The following is a 27,336-nucleotide window of genomic DNA, read 5'->3' on the forward strand; positions in this document are numbered from 1 at the left end:
TTACTTATTTAAGCTAAAACGTGGATAAATGTGTTTGATGCTTAGGAAGTTTGCACATATAAAGTATACATTTATATATATATATATATATATATATATATATATATATATATATTTCTATGTATGTGTAAATAATTGTATGTTTGTATCTTATTAATTACCAAATGCTAAAATTGCTCCGCGAAATGAAAACTTGAAAGCGCGGTATTATAGCAATTACACCATCATAAAATATTTAAATGATGTAGTAAATTATTGCATTTACAATAATTCGAAATTAAACTTACTTTTGAGTATCGCGTTAAGCAATTTTAATGATGAATTACATTTTAACAAACGTGGTATCTTTAATACCACATAAAATTTATATTTTTGCACCGAGACAGTGTGAAGCCCTCTTTCTTTGCGGCTTGCAGATTCCTCTTCACCTAAAAATAGAAGAAGATCATAATTAGTCACTAAAATTCAGAATAATTCAAATCAAATTTTTGACGAACTCTTTTGGTTTTTTTATGTACCTAAGCATTATAGCTTTCGATTCGTATGGTTGTATTTTTTTAATTTCTTTTTTTCAAAGAAGCTGCGTCTGTGCGCAGCATGGGGTTTAATTTTTTGTGAATGTAATTATATGTCTATTATAATGCACGTTAAGACCCACGCATTGCTGACATGTTTATAAATTTTAATCAAAGTTAATTTGCAAAAATCGATAATTAAACCCAGTTTTCATTTTACTGATGTTGGAAGCATCATAGTTTGAACTTAATCGAATTGAGGTTTGACAAGATATGAAGATACAAATTAAATTCGAGCAAAGCAAAAGATGTAACAAATAATTAAGAGCTTACAGAATTCGACAGTTTTTTACAACTATTATTTCACTAGATTAACAAATTAATTCATTCACAATGAATGATTTTTTTTCTAAAATTTATGTGATGTAGTTGTGTGTACCATAATCTCCATCTAACGTTTTTAAAATTTAAAACTTGGCAAGCATCATTCACATCTGTTCCAATATAGCTTACTATATTAGACAGTTTATTTTATATTCCTTAATAATCTAAAATTGAGAATAACACATTTTTAACTTCCCGTAGAGTAATCGAAAAAACTCGAAAATGAAAATTTGCGCATACCTTTACGATTTAGGGTTTCTGAACTTTTTGGTATACCTTAGAAAAAAATGGATGTATGTTTGTGTGTGTGCGCGGATAAAATTTTTTGTCCACGATTTCAAAAGCACGGATCAACCGATTTGAGTGATTTGACAAACATTCGTTTCCTATTGACTAGGAGACGTGCTGATTAGTTAGATTAGAGTAAAGATATAGTAATAGCAAAAAAATCGAAAATGAAAATTTGCGCATATCTTTACGGTTTCTGAACTTTTTGGCATATCTTAGAAAAAATGGATGTATGTTTGTGTTCATATGTATGTGCGGATACAATTTTTTGTCCACGATTTCGAGAGCACGGATCAACTGACTCGAATGATTTGAAAAACATTCAATTTCTATTGACTAGGACGTGCTGATTAGTTTTTGGCAAAGGCAGGTCCGGCGGTTTCGGAGATCCAATAAAAAATGTTTGAAAAAACCCATTTGTCCGTCAACCATTAGGCACATGCACATCAAATTATCAGATATTTTAATAAGTACAAACTTTATTTACATTTTTGTGGGTTTCATACCAAGGTTTTAACCAATGGAGGCTGCGACGCGGCGCTTAGGCGCTTCGATATTAGGTCTCCATAACAACTACGCAGCGCGATTGCTTCGAACAAAATGCAAAAATTTCAAAAATATTTAAATTGGTCAAAAATGTTAAAAAACCATAATTTTCAATAAATTTAAAGTTTATAAAATGTACGTTCCAGCAATTTGCCTTAAGGCACAATGCCATATACCACTAGTCTTAAAGTTTGTTTGCAAATTGAAAAAAAAGTTAAAAACATGTTAGTTTTGAATAATTTTGACTATCTAAAAATAGAGAATTTTAATGAAAGTACTTGTGTTAGATTGTAAGTTCCTGTTCTGGAATCTCACGTTATTTAGATTTATAAATACAGACCGTGCACGCGCATGAATATAATGTCTAAATCGGACGATACGACGCCACATGAAATGTCCAAAAGCGTCCTAGCAAAGGCGAATAGAAACAAACCATGAGCGGCTGGGAGGGGCAGGACCATTCTATATTTTAAGACTATAAATACTACGATCTATTCAGGGAGAACGCGCTCTCGCATGCGTACATTTGTGGCACGTGTCCGGCCAAACGGGCAATTCTCTACTTTTTCCGGTATACGCATCCAGCATATGAATTATACGTTAGGCGTAGATCAGAAGTTTTCATTCGAAAGACTAGTGTTGCGGCATTAGGCCACATTTTCATTTTCTCTGTACTTACACTTTCAACTAATGAAACAAAAATATTTTAAGATTTTTTGAAGAATATGGACTTTTTAATTTAGTTTTTTATATAATTAAAGAATTATCATTAACATAAGTAACTTTATGGCTACGTGTCCGGACAACGCACACTTTCTTTTTCTGTTATACACATCCAGTATTTTCATACATAGATCTTGAATTGTCGATCGAACTAGAATACTAGTGAGACGCATGGCATCGTGCCTTAAGACAAATTGCTAGAACTTCCCGTACCGTAATTAAAAATCTTGGTACGGTACCCAAAAAAAATTACACAAAATGTGTACACATTATTAAAATCTTTATAAAGTATCTGATAATTTGATGTACATATGTCCAATAAACATTTTTGACCGCCAAATGACATTTTTTTAACTTATTTTTATTGAGAGTCCATAACCGCTGGACCTGCCTTTCCAAAAATTTGATCAGTTCTTTATCTTGTCAATACAGGTAAAACGTTTTTTGAATTATTAAAATCGGGCGCTCCCTTCTCTTAAAAACTGAGTTACCGTTTTTGGCACTTTTTGGCCCGTATCTTCGGAACGGCTAGACCTGCTTCCGCCAAAAACTAATCAGCACGTCTCCTTATCAATACGAATCGAATGTTTTTTAAATTATTCATATCGGTTATTTCATACTGTCGAAAATGTCGAGAACATTTGTTTGATCCATATAAATAAACTTCAAAATTGAAAATCTTGGTATGAAACCCAACAAAATTTACACAAAATGTTAACACGTTATGAAAAGCTCTATAAAATATCTGATAAATTGATGTGCATATGTCTGATGATCATTTTTGGCTTCCAAAAGGCATTTTTTTACCTTATTTTTATTGAGAGTCCATAATAGCTGGACCTGCATTTCCAAAAATTTAATCATTTCATCTTGTCAATAGAGGCAAATGTTTTTTGAATTATTAAAATCGGATGCTCCGTTCTCTTAAAAACTATGTTACCGTTTTTCGCACTTTTTGCCCTGTATCTACGGTACGGCTAGACCTGCCTTCGCCAAAGACTAATCAGCATGTCTCCTTATCAATACGAATCGAATGTTTTTTGAATTAATAAAATCATCAAAATTCTTTGATTCAGTTATATGGATAACTAATTTTTTTTTAATGAGACGTGATATTTGTGTAGGAATCCCTATATTATTTATAATTAATACCATCACTGATAAAGATTAAAATTACTAGAATGCAAAATAGTTCCTTACATAATTTTTAGTACGGAACCCAAATGTGGAAAAAGACATAATTTTTTAAATTGTAACAAAACTTGGAAGTTTTTACTTGCTTTACATGAGTCTCATGTATCGTCTTATAAATCTTTTAAGAATTTTGAAAATGCTCATTTATTGATGCAGAAAGCAAAATTTAGAGTGTAATATATATTAGATCCAACAATAACTTGCATATATTAAATAATTATTTTTATATCGGAAAGTCTCGAGACGTTAAAATATTTAAAGATCGTTTTCTATGTGGTTTCGATAAATTACTTGACTAAATATGTTATTTTATATTAGCAACATTTTAAGATGCTAATGCTGCTGTACGATATTTTTACATTGCAGGAATACGTAATTGCAAAATAATGTAAACTTATTCACATTATTTATCTACTTATGTTTATAATAAAACGAGTTTCAAATTATATCACAGAAATTTTCATGAATGATTTGCGGTAGAATAACTTCACATATTAAAATGGAATTTTAAAATTTATATTTGTTATAATAAGTAGGCCTCTTATAGCAATCTACTCACAATCATGTCTCCGGGTGATGGTTTAGAATATTTATGGGATATGCTGTTTCAAAGAGATCATAAGAATCAAAATTAAATTTATATTTCATGTTGTCGAAAACAAAATGGTTGATGACTGAACAGTTAATTTGTCGAATATCAATCTTCTTCAACGTCTTTAAACTCGAGAAGGGTTTCGGTTCTCGAGATTTCTCGGTTCTCTTTTTCCTCCCTCATGCGAATTTGCTGTTGATATTCGTTAAGGTAGAATTCTAATGAATTTGTATCGTCCAGACTCATATGCGACCCGCGATTTTTTTCAAATTCCCAATCGATTGGCTTATCATCATCATCTTCTATTATGTAAGTGTCGTTGGTGCGCCTGGTGTTGTCTCCTGGATAGAATTTACCACCGCGTGGACTAATGTCAGTTCCTCGAGGTAGACACCGCAAAAGCATTCGTTGAGTTTCATTAAGTAATTCGTATTGTGCGGTTGGAACGAACGCTGTCTCATCTAAGCACAACAAGTGAAAATGGCATTCCACATCATTAGGATTGCATTCACTTGAGAATGATTCCCTTCTTAATCTGTTCCTCAGTTGACTCTCTCGTTGGGCAGTTCGAGCTTTGGTCACGTCTGCAGATTTAGCCCGTCTCCTGGGTACTTCTTTTTTGGAATTTGTTCTTGGGGTCTCTAGTGGCAATGAGAATGATGCAAAGTCAAAATCAGGCATTCCTGGTAGCGAAAGAAAGTCGGATTTTTCTTTTTGAGATAATATATATTTAGGCTCGCTATGCAAATCAGCCATGAATTTTTCGAAATCGTCGAGTTCGTCTTCCTTTGTCATTGTTAGGCGTGGACGTCTTGCTCTTGGGATCCGCTTAGTGTTAGTTTTAGGACTTCTTTCTACTCTTCGCATCTTAGAGTTATAATCGACCTATATTTTTATATTGATTCATTATCGTGGACGGGTGTATGTAAATAATAACATTATTCACATCAAAAATATTTTTACAATTACTGCTCTCAATTAATACTTACACTATTTTTTTCATGAACTTAATGATCTTTTCTATTTTGTCTTTTTTTAATCTAACAAACGTAGCCCTATTGCATTTGGAATATTAACCCTGAAATCAATAAAATTTTGCGTATAAAACAACTGATCTGATAAAAATATTTACTTACGTAAGGTTTAAATTTGATTTAATTTCAATTCATTTACCATTTAGTGACTTTTTATTCCCGTTTCATTATTTTTTTGAAATTATTTTTGACTTATGAAATTATTTTTTTATTATATTCATTTGTTTTTATGTTTGACAAATGTAGATACATAGATACTAGACTTCGTAGTATTTGGTTTTGATAGAACTTAGCATTGATTTTGTTCCGAAATAAGATCAAATTTATTGGTTAATAAATAATTTTATAAATGATAATATACAGAAAGTTATTTTAATTTTTATTTTGGAAACAAACACATTGAAACATTACCCGAAAAATATGTCACTAGTCTCAATATGTAACTAGTCTTTTTACAATTATCTTGAAACGTGCATTTTAATAATAAACTAAATTTAGGTTTGTGAGAAAAGATAATAAAATAAACATTGAAAAATGTATTACAAAAAATATTTTAAATTTTAATTTTTATACGCATATGCATAATATTTTGTATTATAACATATTCAGAATTTAGATGAGAATTTGCGCAAAAATTCAGATTTGTTTTTGTATTGGCCACTGGTAATGAAGATTTCTGAAAGAACTGGGCGCAGCCTACACGTCACATATTTTCATCTTTTTTGTTTATAATATATATATATATATATATATATATATATATATATATATATATACTTTGACATACAAGTTTAATTCGTTCCGTAACCACGCTCGTATCTCGAATCAGTTTTTTTATATAAATTTGGTTATATGGAAAACGGTTTTGTTAAGGTTTGGTTACGGCGGTTTTTGTTACGTTTTTTGAATATTAACAATAAATTTACGATTTATTAATTAAATTATTGTTTTTTCTGTCTGTTTCGTTGAACTGTTGATGCTTCAACTGTTGCAAGTTTTTCGGTGTGATTTTTATCCACAATCTTTTAGAGCTTAGAAAACTTCTTAGATTTTGTAAGGCCTTTAGCTGTAGGTATACTCTTTATCAAATCTCTGTTTAAACACAATATATATCTATGTTCTGTAAATTTTGATACACTTATAGACTTCTTATATACCTTAACTTCACTCGTGCAACGAACATTTAGATTTTATAATATAACGTTGAAGGCTATAAAATGAACAAAAAGAATTGCCTGATATATACTGTTGAAGTAATAAGGAACAGTTAAGTTACTTCATTGCCATTAATACCTAATAAACAATAAATTGGAAACGCAATTTGTGCGTCAACGAAAACCCATGGCAGACTCTCATGGAACTTCTACAGGAAAATAATCAGGCTGAGACAAAAAATTCTTTAAACGAAAAATTAGATGATTTTAGATCAGGATCTAAATCAATTTATTCAAATTTATTAAATTAAAGCAGGGGATCTTAAATCAATTTATTAACGGAAATGTAATTGTACAATATCTTCTTGTTTAAAATGTTAGTTCTTCTCTTAATTTGTATTAAAGATAGTTTGATAAACAATTATTGTAATAAAAATTTATTTAAAAAAATTAAGTTAACGGTTATACGAACAAATTATTGCACAGTTTGCTTTTACCCACGGTTTGAAGTACATGAATGAGTTTTATTTTATGAATAAATATTAATATAAATTTCATACATTAAGTATAATACAAATTTCAGACATTTAGATAGCTCATATTTTCTTCAAACCTTTGCGCAATGTATCTAATCACCCACGCCACCCGCTAAACATCTTACGCCAGATATACAACATGTGTGAACAACATTTAAAGTCCTCGCTCTTGAGATCACAAGGTTTTTAAACAAGAGACCTATTTCCAAAGCGTGTTGTTATTCTCATTATTCATACTACTAGTAAATAGATAATAAATTTTAAATAAAATTATTGGGATTTTACAAATTCATGTTTTAAACATATTTTTTTTCAACAAAACGTTAAATATGAACGCTTGATTATGTGATCGCTTTATTTAGACTACAGATTTTTTTGTATTATGGGACCTTTAGGCATTCTCATAGACCCCCTATTTCTAACTGTAAAAAAGTTCATTATTAAATACATAGTTTAATTGATTTATTAATTGATTTTAATATAATAACAAAAAAATAATATAGGCGGAAAGTAAATGTTTATTTATTAACCCTTTGCACTCGGATGCCGCCACTTCGGCGGCAAAATACATATAAATCTCGCATTTCGCGTGTGGAAAGGGTTAACATTTGGTAACAATTTTGTAAGGTTTAGTTTTAAATTTACCGGCTAATTTTTTTTGTTAGGAAATCAGTAATAACGCCAGATTTTTTTTCTACTGTTTATTTTACTTTACTATTAAATTGTCATTTATCTTATTATTATTTAGAAATACTAACGGTCTCAAAGAGCGCAAAGAAGCCTTTCAATTGTCAGCAATAATGTCTTTACAAGCTCAATCATATTGCGACCACATTTTTATAAAAAAAACTAGTGGGGCGCATGGAATCTAGCCTTAAGGCAAATTGCTGGAACTTCCCATACGAAATATTATTATTTTTTTAAAAACGATTAACATTTTTGAAAAAACCTTATTTCGAAAAAAAAATGATTTTTGAGAAACTAGGAATTTGACAAAAATTACTTTTTTTAAAAAAAAAAAATTTTTTTTTTGAAAAAGAAAATGTTTTTTTTTATTTTGATAAATTTTGGAAATTCTGAACTCTTTTTCGAAGCAATCGTACTGTTTTAACTGCATAGACACAAAATGTCAAAGCGCGTAAGCGCCATAGGAATGCAAACAAAATTTATACTTATTGTTAAAATCTCTATAAAATATCTGATAATTTGATGTGCATATGTCTAATGATCATTTTTGACCGCCAAATGGCATTTTTTTTTTTACTTTTTTCATTAGATCTCCGAAACCGCTAGACCTGCCTTCATGTAAATTTGATCAATTCTTCATCTTGTCAATACAAGTAAAATTTTTTGAATTATTAAAATCGGACGCTCCGTTCTCTTAAAAAGTGAGTTACCGTTTTTGGCACTTTCTGCCCCGTATCTTCTGAACGGCTAGACCTGCCTTCGTCAAAAACTAATCAGCACGTCTCCTTATCAATATGAATCTAATGTTTTTTGAATTATTTAAATCGGTTGATCGGTGTTCCCGAAATCGTCGACCAAAATTTGTATCCGCACACACACGCACACACACATACACACACACATTTACACACACACACATACATCTAGTTTTTCTAAGGAATGCCAAAATGTTCAGAAACCTTTGAAACGTAAAGATATATAAAAATTTTCATTTTCGATTTTTTTTTGCGATTACTATAACTTGCCCTACGGGAAGTTAATAAAAATATTTTGATTTTTAGTTCTCATTTTCATTTCGTGGACGTGACCCTTAGAATGTTGTCATGAACCATTGGCGGATCATCATTTTCATTTTGTGGACCTCGAATTTTTTTTTCGCATACGTGTCGTCATGGACTTCCATGTGGACCACTTTAGGAATCACTATTGTATTTTATAATCAATTTAATCTTGATTCAATATTTTATTCAATGTCTGATAGGAGGTATTAAAGGAATATTATAGTATAAGTGAATAGATATCACTAGGTGTATTGTGATCCACTACTGCGGTTTCCTATTTTCTTTTCGTGGATTCCGATTGTTTTTTCACTAAACTGTTTACGCATATGAATCACTGATTTAGATAATCAAATTTCCTGTTTTTTCAATTCAATTCAAATTTAATTGTTTGATTGAATTTTGAAGGAACAATTGTAAAATACTTTAATTATAACTGTATATATTTATTTGATGTTTATTACAAGTTAAGTTATTATTGTATTTACAATAATTTCTATGTTTTTTGATAATGTATTGATTGGTTTGATTTTTTGTATAATATTCGATCGATGATTTTTTTGTTTATATATCAATATGAATCGCACCCTTTGATACGACGCGAACATTTCCTAAGAAAACGTTTCGTGTTCAAGCAAAATATCTGACCTGTCTTAATTGCATTTGCGTCTGGCTATGCTTGTAGATCGTTAAGGGTAGGAAAGCAATTGATAATGGCTAGAGCACAGTGCAAACCCATTAGAATTGCGCTCGGTGCAAGTCAATGGCGTCGTCGCACTGTATCTGCATCTCAGTCATTTCTCCTAGGCTCGTTTACCGAACTGTTTAGCGCGCTATCATTATCGTTTGATGTGACCGCCACGTTCTGTGAATAAGAGATATGCTAGCAAGTGAACAACCTCACCTCCCGCGCCGTTCAAGACTGAAGAGAGCCGACTTACGGCGGCCGCGGCCTGTAGGACAGAGACATGTGTGCGACCAGTTTCCATATAAGGGTATCACATGTACGGAAAATGGAACGTAAAGCACGGGAAACTCTACGTTTTTCGGTATTTCTTTTGACCAAACGATGTGTCGCAACGCAACCGACGATGGGGTGATGCGTCCTATTGTCTATCTAGGCGACCGGACCCAAGAAATGCGTTTATAAGACGCAGTTGGTGTACTAAATGCAGCACGTTCAGTTTCAGCGTTCGTTCAGCTGACATCAGATCTGTCGGTGTGCGAGCGTATTCGTGTGCGAACATCTGTATGTGCGGGCGGCATGTTGTGCACGGGTCCGCGAGGGAATCGGCCCGATGCGATGGAAATATCAACAGAAATAAGAAGAAAGCAACGTAAAAAGCGCATCGTTATTCGTTATTCGTCATCGTGGTTAGTGTTAGAACGAAATATCGATACTTTGCGGTCGATAGTGAGTACTTTTGCTATCGATTTTTTAGCTCGATCTATTCGCCAATATCGATTCTTTTCGTCGATAGTACTCAAAAAGAATCGACAGCGTAATCTATGAACACACCACTCATCGACCAACTATGAACACCACTCATTGCCAAATGCAAAGCAATAGTCTCCCTAGGTGGTCATAATTGTTCAAAGAAGTGTCAAAAAATGATCTCGAAGGGTCATTAGTCTCAGAATTTATTGCTCAAAAACCCAAAATGAATATGACCACACTAATAACTAAAGATGTTTATTTATTACTCTTATGTAAAATGAAAAAATAATATGATTTAAAGTACCTTAAATGTTTTATAAAAACATATTCAACAATCGAAGTATGATTATTTCAAATAATAATACTTACCAATTTCAATAAATTAGTATTTTACATAAAAAAGAATCGAAATATATTTATTTCAAATAATAATATTCATCAATTTCAATATATTAGTATTTTGTGTTTATTATATTTTAAAATATAAATATATTTTTTTATATATATTGAAATGGTTGAGTATTATTATTCGAAATAATATATTTCGATTCTTTTTTACGCAAAATACTCATGTATTGAAATTTTTGAATATCAGCATGCAAACATATGGGTTTGAGTTTCTCGGAACCATTTAAACTTTAAATCCCATCGCTCCGAAGGGATGTTTCTCTACAAGTATCGAAATATTATCTTGACCGTCATTAAACTGAATGTTTATTGCTTTCCAAAGAGCTTCATATTGCACTTTTATGTAAACATGTAACGGCTTTTAAAGTTGCATGCTCGCTAAAATTATTCATATAAAAATATTCAACAATTATAAAATATTATTTTACTTAAAAATATTAAAAATATTATTGTACTTAAAAATACTTAAAAATGAATAAAATTGCATTTTGAATATAGTATCAGACTATTATATTGTTTTAATCAAAAATACTCAACTATTATAACTTGTATTTTTTTGAAGAAGTATAGAATTTGAAATTAGTATTGAAAAATTACTGTTAACATTTTACAATATTGAAAATGATTCTGATTTAACACATCAGATACAAGCAATAGAATTTATTCTAATATTGTGATATGATATTCAATGAGTTTTAGATCTTTCTTGCACTTATGTTTGATTTTTATGAAAAGTACTCAAACTGTATCAAAATTCGATATTGAGTAGTATCGATACTTTCGCCACGATATTTTTTGGCATCGATATTTTGATTAGATACTTTTTAAAGTACTCAATATCGATCTTTTGCCTCGATACTTCTAACACTAATCGTGGTGCGTGTTACGAAGTTACGATGCCGAAGACTTTTGTTCACTGCCGTCTATGCGACACTGACACGTGGTGTCTAGCTAACATGTACCGTAATAATTAAAGGCAGCTGACGTGACCTATGACCGCGATGCGCGAATATATTTGTCTTGTATCAAAATTCTACATGGTCAAATTGATTCATTATGCAATTTTCTAACGATATGGAAATATATTGCCCTGGATAACAGAGAACATCACATTGTTTCTCTGTATCATATAAAAAGACACATTTTCATCGTTACTTGTATTTAATGATAATTATACTTAAGGGGATATTAAGATTAAGATTAAGATATAATAAGTCTAGAATTTTCTAAAAATCGATTTTGTTTTTTTGGATATTTTTAAAGATTAACGATTCAACAATATGTATACAAGATTTTTAACTTCCCGCAGGGTTAGTCATAGTAATCAATAGTCAAAAAATCGAAAATATATTTTTTTGCACATCTTTACGTTTAAGAGGTTTCTGAACATTTTGGCATACCTTAGAAAAAATGGATGTGTGTATGTATGTGTGGATTTCTCGAACATATCATTGCGGTACGGAAAGCATCAGCAATTTGCCTTAAGGTACGATGCCATGTACCACTAGTTCATAATTCAAATTATTTTATGAGGTATAGATATGTAATTTTAAACGCGTTTTTCTCGAAAATGACTTTTTCCATACGATACCCACGATTTCTTAACTTCTATTGAACGGATTTACTTGAAATTGTTACAGAGTCTTATTTATAAACTTCTCTTTAGTATTAACTGTGCTTATCTTCAAGTTTCGATGTTTACTATTTTTAAAAATTCGAGAATATCAAAAAAAAATTCAAATATTTTAGTGATATTATTCTAGATTTAGAATAATATCACTAATATCACTTCCTTCACACTTAAAAAAATTACATAAATTGCAATTCATGCTTATAAACTAGAATAAGCATTTCGAAAGCTAAGATGGTACGGATCTTGTAAAAAACAATTGAAATAAATAATACGTCGTTTTTATAAATCAAATTGTTGTTTGTTTAGTAAATTGAACTTTTAATCCTGATTTTCTATTTATAATTTCTGAATTAACGCAGTACCTATCTATAATGCAAAAATTATTTTATCAAATCAGACAGAAAATTTAGTTTAGTAATTTAGCATTTCGAAAGCTAAGATGATACGGATCTTGTAAAAAACAATTAAAAGTAATAACATGTCGATTTTATAAATGAAATTGTTGTTTGTTTAATAAATTGGACTTTTAATCTTGATATTCTATTTATAATTTCTGAATTAACGCAGTATCTATAATGCAAACATGATCATAATTGTTTCGTCAAATCAGATAGAAAATTTAAGTTAGTATTATAACTAATGAGCCAATTCATTAAGTTCAAATAATTTGTGAATTACTTGAATCAGATTTTATGAATAATTTTATAAAGCATTATGGTATTCAATTAGTTCGTTTTGATGAACAGTATTGTAGAAAATATAAACTGCTGATGTGCATACCAAAATGTCCCAAATCGGCTATTATTCTGAATACAAAAAGTGACATGTGCCAAATTTTGTATGGACAGCCGAATGACATTTGCAAGAAGAAAGTCGCTAATATAAATAACTCGAACTTCAACACTTTGATCATTTCGATTAAAGAGAGAGCCAGACTATGATTTTCTTTCTTGACTCAACACCTGTTAGGTGTAATTAGTTGCTTTTGTTGCTAATTTTCTGGTACTATCATAAATGATTTGTCATTTATCATGACATGCTTTTTATTCAACGGAACTCAACAATTTATTAATAATATAAATAGCGCTCAAATTATTTACTACATAAAATTATCTGCTTTTGATTACAGTAATTATAATGAAAATTAATCATCATTATAATCTTGTTTATCATATTTGTTTGTTTGTAAATTTTAACGAATCCAAACACTTGCGCTGTCCACCTCACTTCCACGTACGCTTGTAAAAACATCTGCGCCGCGTTTCTTACGCAAATCGTCCGAGTGGGTGTTAAACTATTATATACCACAATTATAATTAACAAAACATTACAAGTTTTATGACTTGCAATAAATTTAAGGAATCTTGCATAGCTATATCTTTACCGTTATAATTTTCATTATTACGCGTATGCTTAGAAGAAACATCCCTCATTAGCCATTCATTATTTCATGCAAATGAGATAGAGAATGGAAAGCTACAACTAAATACTTACATAAATATATATATATATATATATATATATATATATATATATATATATATATATTGATTTAAATACATATTTTTCATATTTCTTTTTACCATATGTTATGTATTCCATAATCAATCGTCAATTGAGAAAATGGTATTATTATGTTGTACTCAATATTACATATGGTTTTGATTACTTTAATTTAGTGATTGGTTTTTGTGCAATTTAATTGTAATATATTCGATTACACCCACTTTGCTAACTAACCAGTGTCTGCCGCCCACCTTTGTGTTTATAAGATCTAGCATATGCCATCGATAAATAGAAGTTTCAATATAGGAAAATTAATTTTGTGACGATAAGACAAATATTATTTTCTCAAATTTGTTATTGATGAAGTTAATTCAAATTAGTGGTGCATGGCATCGTGCCTTAAGGCAAAATGCTGGAACTTTCCGTACCGAAAACTAAATTATTAAAAAAAAACTTTGCAAAACTTGGAAAAAATTAGATTTTTGAGAAAAAATGGACTTTTTTGAAAAATTTGTTTTTTCAGAGCTCTTGCACTGAACGATAGTTTTAACTAGTGGGGTGCATGGCATCGTGCCTTAAGGCAAATTGCTGGAACTTACCGTACCGTAATTCAAAATATTGGTACGAAACCCAAAAAAATTTACACAAAATGTGTACACATTATTGAAATCTCTATAAAATATCTGATAATTTGATGTGCATATGTCCAATAAACATTTTTGACCGCCAAATGACATTTTTTAACTTGTTTTCATTGAGAGTCCATAACCACTGGACCGGCCTTTCCAAAAATTCAATCAGTTTTTCATCTTGTCAATACAAGTAAAATGTTTTTTGAATTGTTAAAATCAGGTGCTCCGTTCTCTTAAAAGCTGAGTTACCGTTTTTGGCACTTTTTGCCCCGTATCTTCGGAACGGCTAGACCCGCCTTCGCCAAAAACTAATGAGCACGTCTCCTTACCAATACGAATCGAATGCTTTTTGAATTATTCAAATCGGTTGATCGGTGTTCCCGAAATTGTCGACAAAAATTTGTATCCGCACACACGCAAATATTCAGAAACCTTTGAAACGTAAAAATATATAAAAATTTTCATTTTCATTTCATTTTTTTGCGATTACTATAACTTACCCTACTGGAAGTTAAAAAAAAACAAATATGCTTGTTTTTTTTTGGAAAACAGTTTTTTTATTTAGCTTGTTGTATGTTCTTTTATCGTATACTACAATTCAATAAAAAATTATCTACAATTTTTATCATATCTTTATATGAACTCTTAAAATTAAAGATAACAATTTGTTATCATTTCTTCTATATTTATTGATCTTTGTATAACGCGGTTTGGATGATGTGGTTTGTACCTACTCTGATTAGGATGCTAAAATGCAATCTTCAATTATTCTTTTTATAAATAAACCGCTTTTTAAAGGCCTCTAATATTTTACGCCGGTCAGTTTGGTATTAAAATCTACCATTATGCCAAGTTTCATCAAAATCCCAGTTGTTTACAGCGCGGTTCCCATACAACGCGATAGCCGGTTATAGAACGTTCTGTGAATTAGCCTGTTTTTTGCGGTAAATCTGAGTTGTTTATAACACGATTTCCATATTAAATAGTACCCATACACTGCGTTATAGGAGGGTTGATTGGTATCAAGGATTTCAGAATTCTGACTTCAGTATAGTAGGATTCCTGTGGCTAGTGAACTTGCAATTTGTCTATTACATGGTGAGTTTTTCACCAACTGCAAATAGAAACAGACAAATGTTAATGGAACAGATGCGAGAGTTTTGTTCTGATAACAGAAGACGCCGCTTAAGATCGCATGAGAAGATACGTTGTCATTGTGCGGTTTTGACTGTTTGCGGCAGATTGCCGAAAGATTGACAATTCTATAGACACTAGTCGTTTGTACTTTGTTGAGCCTGGTACGCCGATGTGCACGTCTCTTTTCGCTTACAAAGTTGTTAGATACTTCCAGTTATTTCGATTTTTTCGTTGCTGTCGTTGTCTTTGTCTTTTGAAATTGCGCAACAAGATGTTGCATGACTTTAGGTATTCTAAAAAAGGTTCTTTGTTTCTTTCTGTGGCAGATTACCAAAGCCAACGTAATTTTTCGAACGTCCTTTTGTCAGAGTTAACCTGATTATTTTCATTATTCAGTTTTTAATTGTCTCACGGAATATATAAAGTTTTTAATAGTATAAAATCCGATGATTTTAAGAATATTATAAAAAAACAGAAAGTGGAAGGAATAGATATTAAAACTCAAAATGTTTTTTTTTTGACCAACTTCAGAGAGTAAAATAAAATTTCAATAAAATGAAAATTTGTTGAGCAATTATGTTGTATTTTGAACTTTTTCCCAATTAAATGTGATGATTTTATCTTTCTGACAAAAATTATAAACATTCTTTATTAATTATGCGTTTCGACACTTGATGTGGGCCATTATTCAGCAAATCAACCAACTACAAAAATATAATACACTAAAATTAGTTTTAAAAATATATTTTAAATAAGAAACTTAAGAAGAGGACATTGTGCTTCCTAGACAAAACAGATACATATCAATTCACAATCGACAATGACTTTTCTTTGTTTTTGTCCTGGTGGATTTGCTGAATGATGACACACATCAAGTGTCGAAAAGTATAATTAATACAGAAAGATTTTCTTTTAACTCTTTTCTGTTTATTTCGACGAATGGGCAGCTAATCATTGTAGTAGAACCCCGTTAATACGATTAGGTCCTTACAATTTCACGCATAATACGCCACGTAACCCCAGCAATTAACATATTTTGCCCCTATTCTGCATTTTATGCTTTGGTATTTTATGCTATTTCTGCATTTTTCATTTGGTAGCAGGCATTTAATAGATAAAATTACAATAAATAGTAAAATAATATTTTTAGTCTGAAATATTCAGAAGATATTTATTACTCTGTACGTTTTGACAAAAGATACATAATTAAATAGTTTTAATACGAAGAAGATCACGAAAAAAAAAATTTTTATATATGTTTGCTTAACAGTGAATATGTAAATCCAAACCAATTACAAATAAAAAATATTATTTTTTATTATAGTCAAAAATTTTATGTATTGATAGAACCTATTAATCGGGCAACATGAAGGAAACCTTTGTATGAAAATATATATAAAATATTTTTTTATTGATGTTTATTGATGTTGTGCTCGATTATTATACTATGTCAATACATATATTAACATCAAATTCAGAATTATACAAAACAAATTGATTTTTTACTATGTTATTTCCATAAGAAACTTTAGTTAGTGGACTCTCAAAGTTAATATTAAGAGGAAAAACTTTTACAATTAAAAACACAGAAGCAAAGAGATTAGAATATATCCATATTAAGGACCACCTTAAAATACACATATATATATATATATATATATATATATATATATATATTTATATATATATATATATATTATATATATATATATATATATATATTAGGGTGGTCCTTAATATGGACATTTTCGAATTTCCTTGCTCCCAAGGGCTCAAATGGTTCCAAATTGATAAAAAACAATTCTCTGAAAGTTTTAGTTCTTAATATTGTCTTCTAGATAGAGCGCAATTCAATCAAAGATTTATACGGAAATAGCATGAGAAAATTTTCAAAAATTTTGCAGAGCGTCGAATTTTTAATAAAAAAAATTACACGAATTTTCACTTTTAATTCATTTGTCGCTAAGTTATGCCTAAAATTTTTTTTTTAACTTTCAAAATTGTTTCCATGCTATTTCCATTGCGCATTATCTAAAAGTTAGTATTAAGAGTGAAAACTTTCAGAGGATTGTTTTTCCCAGCCCCTGGGAGCAAGGAAATTCGAAAATGTCCATATTACGGACCACCCTAATATATATATATATATATATATATATATATATATATATATATATATATATATATATATATATATATATATATATTCGATTTAATTCCTTGTAATAGTTAGGCAGATGTTTATTAAAATAAACACATAATTTAATCTATCTAAACAATGTTACGTGTATTTTTACAAAATTTAATGATACATGAGACGATTGTACATAACAAGATCATTGTACGTGATCTATAATTTAAATTCTGTTGGTATATTATTTCGAGATTAGTGCTCGGACAATATATAATAAATAAGTTTCGTAAATAGTGTATTGTGCTTGTTAAAATATCGTTGTTATTTACCTGTTCGGAAGGAAATTGCTCTATTGTTTTGAAAACCATTGAATATTATAATAAGAAGAACCGGTACTAAGATTTTCTTCCGGGCGCGGTAGGATATAACGGCGAATCAGTATGCTACGGGGCATGTTGAGTTATCCTTACTCGAAGATTAGATTTTAATCCGGACCGTAAGTCCGCTAGTGCGAGATGCACGCACAGACGCGACGGGAAGCTCACAATCGGCATTGGGTTAATAAATTGACCATAGGTAAACGGAGAGCAATATTAAAAATAAAATATCATTTCTTAAAATTAAAGATGATTTATCTATTAACTATATATTAGTGGCATTATGCCTTAAGTAAGGTGACCATATTTTTTTACATGAAATCCGGAACGAATTTTTTGCCAAAATTCCTGGAAAAACGATATTTTTTATATAATTTTTTCATATATATTTTTTTTCTCCTTTTACCAAGTCGCGTATTGTTCCTGTAGGGCTAGTGAGCGTCAGACACTTATGACCGACATGGCAATTAACGTGTTAGTTTACAAGAATAGTGTGATTAAACTACTTTTCATAAGGCTATAATATTTTAGCATATTCCTTAAGACCATGAAATTTAACACCTACCAAGGTTCTTGAAAATCGTCATTTTTTTCAGCAATTAATCACGAAGAAGCATCCAGGCCGATTTTTACGAAATACGAATTAGCCGATTTCAAACTGAAATACAATTTCGAACGGTTTTTAAATTTACAAAATCGGTTTAGGATTTTTGGGGAAAACGCGGACGAAAAATTTTTCACATGAATGCTAATTACGAAGAAGCAGTTCGATCAATGTATGTCTTTATCTAATTTTTTTCAACTTGTGAAATCGGTGCTGCTATTTTTGAGAAAACGTCGACTGAAAGTAAAATTTTGGGTCATACACAGACACATACCTATTTTTCCAATTTTGGTATCAAAAATAAAATTAGCAAATCCAATTTTCTGATGAAAACATATTTTTTTTTGGGATGTAATTCAATAATAAGCAAATATCTCTTTAGAGTTGATAGGATAAAAAATTTTTGGACGATTACAGTCCGGGATTACAGTCCACTATTCACTACGGGAAGTTACTAAAGAATTTTCAAAAAATATGCTTTGACGTGGAAAAATCAATCAAGATATATATATCATCAATACTTGCGATATATCTTTCAATGTGTATTTTACAAATATAAGAATTAAAGCCAAAGTTTTGAATGGTATGTCAAATTGTTCAGAAACCTTTAAAACGTGAAGATATGCAAAAAATTTCATTTTTGATTTTTGGACGATTACAGTCCATTTACTATTTACTACGGGAAGTTACTAAAGAATTTGCAAAAAATATGGTTTAACGTTGAAAAATCAATCAAGGTACATATCAACAGTACTCGCGATATATCTTTCAATGTGTATTTTACAAATATAAGAATGAAAGCCTTTAAAACTTGAAGATATGCAAAAAAAAATTCGATTTTTGGACGATTATAGTCCATTTACTATTTACTACGGCAAGTTACTAAAGAATTTGCAAAAAATATGCTTTGACGTGGAAAAATCAATCAAGGTACATATCATCAATACTTGCGATATATCTTTCAATAAGAATTAAAGCCAAAGTTGACAAAAAATGACAAATGTAAGAATTACAGCCAAAGTTTTGAATATGAATTATTACATCTCGTGTTATAAATATTAATCGGCCGGAAAATGATCCGACGTTCCCACATCGAAGGATTATTATCGATTGATATTTGACGCGTCACATACAATGGGTCCCACATAATATAATTAGCAGGCGCCTAATATTCAATTCCTTAACTGTTGCACGCACGTGTTGTCTTACCTGGTTTCCGGCTTCGAACTCCCGTCGTCCGTCCGGGCCATGCGCAACGCAGGAAGCACCTCGGCCATTCCGGATTCACGTCTTAAACGGCCACTCGTTTATTCGATAGCTGTCAATCACTGCAAACAATGAACGAATAAAAATTATGTGTAATAATTTTATATAACTTTTTACAGTAATATATTGATCGAAGCAGAATTTAACTGTTAAACCTATTGAAAAATTAAACGATGTCTTACAATCAGGGGCGTAGCGATTGTCATGTCAGCCGTATCAATTATATGGTGGCTGCGGGGGTACTAATAAAAACTTTTCAATTTTTTTATTGAAATAGCTTATAAATGATCTATAAATCCGTTTGTCGGTAAAATGGCAATAGAAGGGTGAATTTGAACTAAGTGTACAATTTTTGGGAAAAGCGACCGATACTAAGGTCACCATACGTCCCGGTTATGGGACAGTCCCGGATTCGCACCTTGTGTCCCGGGTTTTGCTAAAAGCAATATTTGTCCCGGATTTAGATCTTTTGTTCCGGGTTGTCTCGGGTTTTTAAAAAGTATATGTCTAAATTGAATCTTCGCTCTTACTTGATAATAAAATTATAACTACCCGGGAAATATCTGAAAATATTATGTACAACTAGTATGCTTATATGAGAAAAACAGTCTCTCACATTCATAACTTTTATTTTAAATTTTACGAAAATTAACAAAAATTAGGAAAATGAACAACTTCTTGACAGCCTGAAATAAATGCCAATTATTTTTAAATATTTATGAAGAATATTGAAAAAAAAATGTATGAGTCTGAAAACTGAAAAAAACATGTAGATTCAAAAATATAGGATAAAATATAACATATAATGGAATAATAAAGTTTTTAAAAACTACTCATTTGAAACAGACGGATTTTTATAACATTCTTAAATATTATTAGTTATTTTAAAATTATATTATTTTTTTTCGCATTCAGTATACCCCCCCCCCCCCTCGGAAATTACCGTCCCTGTTTTGACTTGTAAAAATAAAAAATAATATAATAAATAAAAATAAAATATAATAAATAATAATAATAATAATGAATAAATAAATAAGTAAATAAAAATAATAATAATAATTATATTCAAGAAAAAGAAAAAAAAAGAAATAATTAACTAGAGTTTGCTCCAATGAGTGAAGCCTAGTATTTGATTTAAGGTCGCTTGGCCAGCATCTAATACATTATAATGATGAATATTTTTTTTTAATTTTATGCATTTTTTTATTTGTGAGAAACCTTACAGTCGAAGACTTTGGGACCAATTCTCGGATAAAATATAAATTTTATGGTAATGCTATCTTACGGGGTATCTTCGTATGAATTGCTAGTAACAAAATGTCAAAAAGCTATGTATTTGTAGTGCGATCAGGTGTTTTATTCATAAAACCTAACTTCACGTATGTGTTATCAATGAGACATCAAAAAGATGCATTTATGATAAAATTGTTATTTGTTTGTGCGTTTTGTAGGTTAGGTTTCATGTGATAAACGCCTGATCGCACAGCAAGTACATAGCTTTTTGACTGATACGAATATATGCCCGTAACATAGAATTGTCATAACATTTCTATTTTATCTTGAATTTATTATAGTAATTAAACTGAACTAGAGTATAATTGAATTTGTTGCTAATTGTATATAAATTTTATGTATGATTGTAATATACATTTATTTTGTATTGAACATATTTGATTCAATATAACGAATTCTACTTTTTTTTATTAATCTACCTTACATTTAAAAAAAATCTATTGCCTAAAAATCTCAGAACAAAGATTTTCGAAAATATATCTATACCGCTGTGATTCATACATAACGTAGCAGAAACAGAGTATGCTTCCATTATTGTTGCGATATAATCAATTTGAAATGATTGGGAAATAGCATTCATTTCAAACAAAAGGGGTGTTATCATTTTATGAAAGGCGTTTATTATAGTATATCGTGCATGCCACAATTCACTCAATGTTTCGAAGCTTTTATACGAATTTCTGCAATCTACCGTTTATTGATTTGTAGAAACTGATAGAACAATTTGTAATATTAATTGCTTTTTGTTTAAAATAATAGAACCAAATATATACTGAGTTTTATTTATTTATTAAAAATCTAAAAATTTGAATCCAAGCTACTTCAAAAGCCGTTATCACGTATATTATACCGTATAGTTTGTGGAAGGCGAATAGTTTAAAGTTAGTGAAACGCATTTGTATAATAATATATCCCTGTATAATTTTCTTCTTTTTTATATATTTCACGTGCGAATCTGATTGGTAATGGCATTCCTGAGATTTATTTCTATAGGCAGGTTTACTTCTATGCATTGATAGATAATCATGTTCGCGGCTGCCTAACGTTTTTTGCGAAGGTTTTTGATCATTTATATTGGGACAGTTGGTGAAGATTTAATATGTAAACTATCGGCATTGACAGACTTAATTTACATGAATTAAGATATATTTTAACGTCAATAAATATTAATTCGAGAACGATAACAAATCAATTCGTTTAAGTTACAATGATTTCATTGTGAAAATTTAAAAGCCCTTGATGAACCGACAAGTCTCCCGATAAATCATATAATGTTTCAACGAAATCATAATTTATAATTATTCATAATGAATTACATTCAGAATCGAATTTTATTAATATTATTTTTTTATATTATATTATTTATTATTTCAATGAGAATTTTATTTTTGAAATACACGCTAAAAATTTATTAACACGTTAATCGCCATGTCAGTCATATGTGTTTGAGGCTAAGAAATTTTACATGAGCCATGGCTGACAAATTGACCTGAAAAATTCTTGGTTTGTCGCGAAAAGTTTAAATATAGAGCCATGTCAGTCATATATGGGTGACATAAAAAATAGTGTTTTTCCAGGAATTTCGGCAAAACATTTTTTTCTTTGACTCATTTAGTTTTCTTGATTAGAAATTATCTAATAAAGTTACAATGTCCATGTGAAAATTGTCTGATAATATTGTGGTGATTAACATGCTAATATTAATTATTTTATAAATAACTGAATAAATAAATGAATAAATTAGTGTTCTTTCAGAAATTTTGGCAAAAAAATATTTTTCTTTGATGTATTAAGTTTTCTTGATACATTTTTAACTAAATTAAGTTATTAAAGTTACCATGGCCCATGAGATTTTTTTTTGATAATATCGCGGTGATTAACGTGATTAATTATTATATGAATAACTGAATAAATAAATAAATAAATTATTAATAAATCACTCTTACCATTTGTAAAGTAATATTTGAAGTAATATAAAGTTTACCGACGGCTTATCTCATTAAAAAAAACATCAGTTAATTGAACAATAATTAAATAAATTATTTTACTATTTTATTATTATTTTATATTATTTTATTATTTTTAAACTAGAAGCGTGAAATATTAACTCGAATATATTAATTAATATAAAATATATTTTTAAATTAGTTTAGAATATCGCATAAGTAAGTTCAGCTTTCGCAAAAATATTCACAATTCACATAATAGAAGCATTTTTTTATATATACCAGAGTTCTGATCTTAATCTAATTCATAAAATAAAGATGATTATATTATTTATTATAACTCTTATGGCAATAGTTAATATAATAATACACTAATTAGCAGTTATTATTTTACTGGTCAGTCAAACAAATATTATATAAATATATACATATATATATATATATATATATATATATATATATATATATATATTAGGGTGGTCCTTAATATGGACATTTTCGAATTTCCTTGCTCCCAAGGGCTCAAATGGTTCCAAATTGATAAAAACACAATTCTCTGAAAGTTTCAGCTCTTAATATTAACTTTTAGATAGTGCGCAATTCAATCAAACTTTGTATGGAAATAGCATGGAAAAAATTTGAAAATTAAAAAAAAATTTTTTAGGTATAGTTTAGCGACAAATTTTGAATAAAACTCATTTGTTCGCTCATTATATCTAAAAACTAATTTTTAAATTTTTTGAAATTTTTTTCATGCTATTTCCATACAAAACTTTGATTGAATTGCGCTTCATCTAACAGACAATTTTAAGAGCTATAACTTTGAGAAAATTGTTTTTTATCAATTTGGAACCATTTGAGCCCTTGGGAGCAAGGAAATTCGAAAATGTCCATATTAAGGACTACCCTAATATATTTGAGACTAAAAGTAATCTAGGCTAAATATATATATATATATATATATATATATATATATATAGGTGTGGAAATACTTAATTATTTTTTATGTATTTGTCACTATTCACTTATTTTATCCGGAAAGAGATGAATTTAACACTATACTAACCAAGCACCGGTCAAATTAATAAAACAGTTTCAAATATTATAATAATTCTTGTTATCAAACTATATGATAATTGTTAGAATATGCATGTAAAATTTTTAGCACATTTTAACTTTTAGATTTTTTTTTAAAAATGTATATTATTTTGATTGACAATAAACTATGCAAAAAAAAAAAGATTTTAAAAAAAGAAAAAAAAAACGATAATTGTTGGTAGGTTTAGTGTTAATCATGTCGCTTATTTTACTAAGAAATGAAAATATATTATTAAGATATAAAATGTGCAACATTTAAGTCATAGATTTATTACATTGCAATATTAACATTTCTATAAAATTCATCTCTTTCACACTAATAAAACAAAAGATGTCATGCCAAAATGTCAAACAAGTCACTCACCGTTCGTTTTTCCGCCATTCCTGCGATTTTCCACCGTCCCCTTCCTCCTGCGTTGCATTTTCCTCGATAGGTCGCGTTTTCCGCGCTCAGGACGCTCACGAATTTCCATGTGGTCGCGCGGGCTTTCCGAAACGGCGGGCAACGTACGCGCGGGTTAAAAGCACTGCCCGATCGGCCGCGTCGCGCTGAACACTAAGTCGCGCGTGCGGCCAGCCGATCTGACTCACCTGCGATGATTACTGGTGCGATAGAGAGGCAATGATGATGCATCGGTGCGGACGATGTGTAAACATATGTAAACTGACGGTCATTATATTGTGCCACTGAACGACAAGTGTGCATATGCAATCTCCTTAAGCCTTATTTCTTGTATTTGAGATTTTTTTTATCAATTTCGTGTTTTTTATTTTTATTTATTCATGATTTAAACTAGTGGGGTGTATGGCATCGTGCCTTAAGGCAAATTGCTGGAACTTCCCGTACCGTAACGAAATGTTCGAGGAATACTGAATGTTTTCAAATAGATTATTATTAATATTGTAACATTGTCTAATATTTATAAGAATTATATAAACTGAATTGCAAAGTTGAAATTATTTGTTCAAAGTATATTAGAACTTTTATTTATTATTTAGTCAGAATTAAAAATAAAATCTGAATTATTTTCGATATACAAAAAAAATTGTTTGAAAAAAAAAATTAAAAAAATATTGATTTTTTTTTTCAAAAGCAATTATTTTGTTAAAAGTTCTTGCAGAAAGTTCTTTGAATCATTCAAATCGGGCGCTTAGTTCTGTCAAAAACTGCCATTTTTTGCACATTTAGCTCTGTATCTCCGAAACCGCTGGACCTGCCTTTGCCAAAAACTAATCACCACTTCTCCCCGTCATTACGAATTGAATGTTTTTTGGATCATTCAAATCCAATGCTCCGATCTCTCAAAAACTCGATTTCTATTTCCTGCATTCTTTGCTCCGTATCTCCGAAACAGCTGGACCTGCCTTTGCCAAAAACTAATCACCACTTCTCCCAATCATTACGAATTGAATGTTTTTTGGATCATTCAAATCCGATGCTCCGATCTCTCAAAAACTCGATTTCTATTTCCTGCATTCTTTGCTCCGTATCTCCGAAACAGCTAGACCTGCCTTTGCCAAAAACTAATCACCACTTCTCTCCGTCATTACGAATTGAATGTTTTTTGGATCATTCAAATCCGATGCTCCGATCTCTCAAAAACTCGATTTCCATTTTCTGCACTTTTTGCTCTTTATCTCCGAAACTGCTGGACCTGCCTTTGCCAAAAACTAATCAGCATATCTCCCTATCAATAGGAATCGAATGTTTTTTGAACCATTCAAATCGGTTGATCCGTGCGCCCGAAAACGTGAACGAAAAATTGTATCCATACATACATACACACACACATCCATTTTTTCTGAGGTATGCCAAAATGTTCAGAAACCTTCAAAACGTCGAGAAATGTAAAAATCTACGGGAAGTTAATTAGTTAATGATCAAGATGATCGGAAATTTTTGTCACAGTATTATTGCAAGTAGGTATATTATTAAGGTGACTATTTTTTTTAAGTCAAAACCGGGACGGCAATTTTAGTTATAGGGACGGGGTTGGCTTTAATGACAATAACAAATGCTATTTAAGGATACACTAAGAATCAGTTCATGATATGATTTTTTTTAATGGAATTTGCATACTTTTAGTAAGAACTTTATTATTCAATTATATGTAATACTTTTTTATCTATGTTTTATATGGGTTTTTCTCGCTTTTGAGCCTTGTAATAAACTCTATCCAATTTTCTTTATAATTAATTTGAAAAAATAGCACTTAAACGGGACAAAAAATCTAAATCCGGGACAAATATTGCTTTTAGAAAAACCCGGGACACAAGATGGAAATCCGGGGCCTTATGGTCACTTTAATATTATTTTTTATAAATTCCATGATATGTGTTAGGGGGCGATCGTTAATCACATGAGGCTTTCAAAGGGGTTTGACCAAAAATCTCGAAATATCACGTGATGGGAGAGAAGATTTAGTAAGATATCACCTATATTTATTTTTTATCTGAATCATAAAAAAAATTCAAAATTTCAGAAAAATTGAATAGGTTTTTTAGGTGCTAAAAATACACGTGATGTTAAGGTGGGGGTGGTGGGTGGCGCGTGGCGTTTTGTTTTAAAAATCAAGTATTATCAAGTGGGGGAGTCCTTAATTCGTAACAGCATTGTGGTTTTGTAATTTTTTTCAAATATTAAAAACAAGTTCACTATTTATTAATAATTATTTTACCTGCCATGTTTTGTTGAACATCTTCCATGCTTGAACTGTTACAACTTCTTCGGGCTTATTTTTTCCACAATCTTCTCATAATTTTTCATATTTTTATTTTGTGATTAACATTTTTCTAAAAAAAACTTTTTCTCGCCCAAAGCTCGTATCTCGAGTTTTGCTCGTATGTCGAAGCAACGAATTGGGCGGTCGTATCTCGAAACACTCGTATGTCAAGTCACTCGGAAGTCGGACTACCACTGTATACATATTAAAAACTAACGAGAGTGTTCCATATTCCCAAGCAACGTACATTCGATTATCCATTGTCGTGAAACATATGTTCACAGTTTTAACTATATTGCATATTTACCTCGACTTTGATAAATCAAAATGTATACATATTTTTTGAGCTAGGAGATTTCCTATTACCATAAAAAATGGAGCAAAGACTTTATGATTGTCCTTTGGTTTCGATGTCAAAACATCAAAAAAGACA

The 27,336-nt window shown here is 30.1% G+C and overlaps 1 protein-coding gene and 1 long non-coding RNA gene across 3 annotated transcripts in view; one reads left to right on the forward strand and one right to left on the reverse strand.

Annotated features, from left to right (window-relative positions):
* Positions 1 to 27,336, forward strand: part of LOC113377161 (serum response factor homolog) — a 69,770-nt gene that overhangs the window by 17,842 nt on the left and 24,592 nt on the right. The window lies entirely within an intron of this gene.
* Positions 295 to 24,715, reverse strand: LOC113377162. Its single transcript, XR_003367090.1, has 3 exons — positions 24,545 to 24,715; positions 19,787 to 19,905; positions 295 to 428 (listed from the first exon to the last, which is right to left on the reverse strand). It is a non-coding gene; the product is annotated as an uncharacterized LOC113377162 (long non-coding RNA).

Source organism: Ctenocephalides felis, unplaced genomic scaffold (genome assembly GCF_003426905.1).
Source record: "Ctenocephalides felis isolate EL2017-DRISC unplaced genomic scaffold, ASM342690v1 CF-g0.4_SCAFFOLD_01886, whole genome shotgun sequence".
NCBI lineage: Eukaryota > Metazoa > Arthropoda > Insecta > Siphonaptera > Pulicidae > Ctenocephalides > Ctenocephalides felis.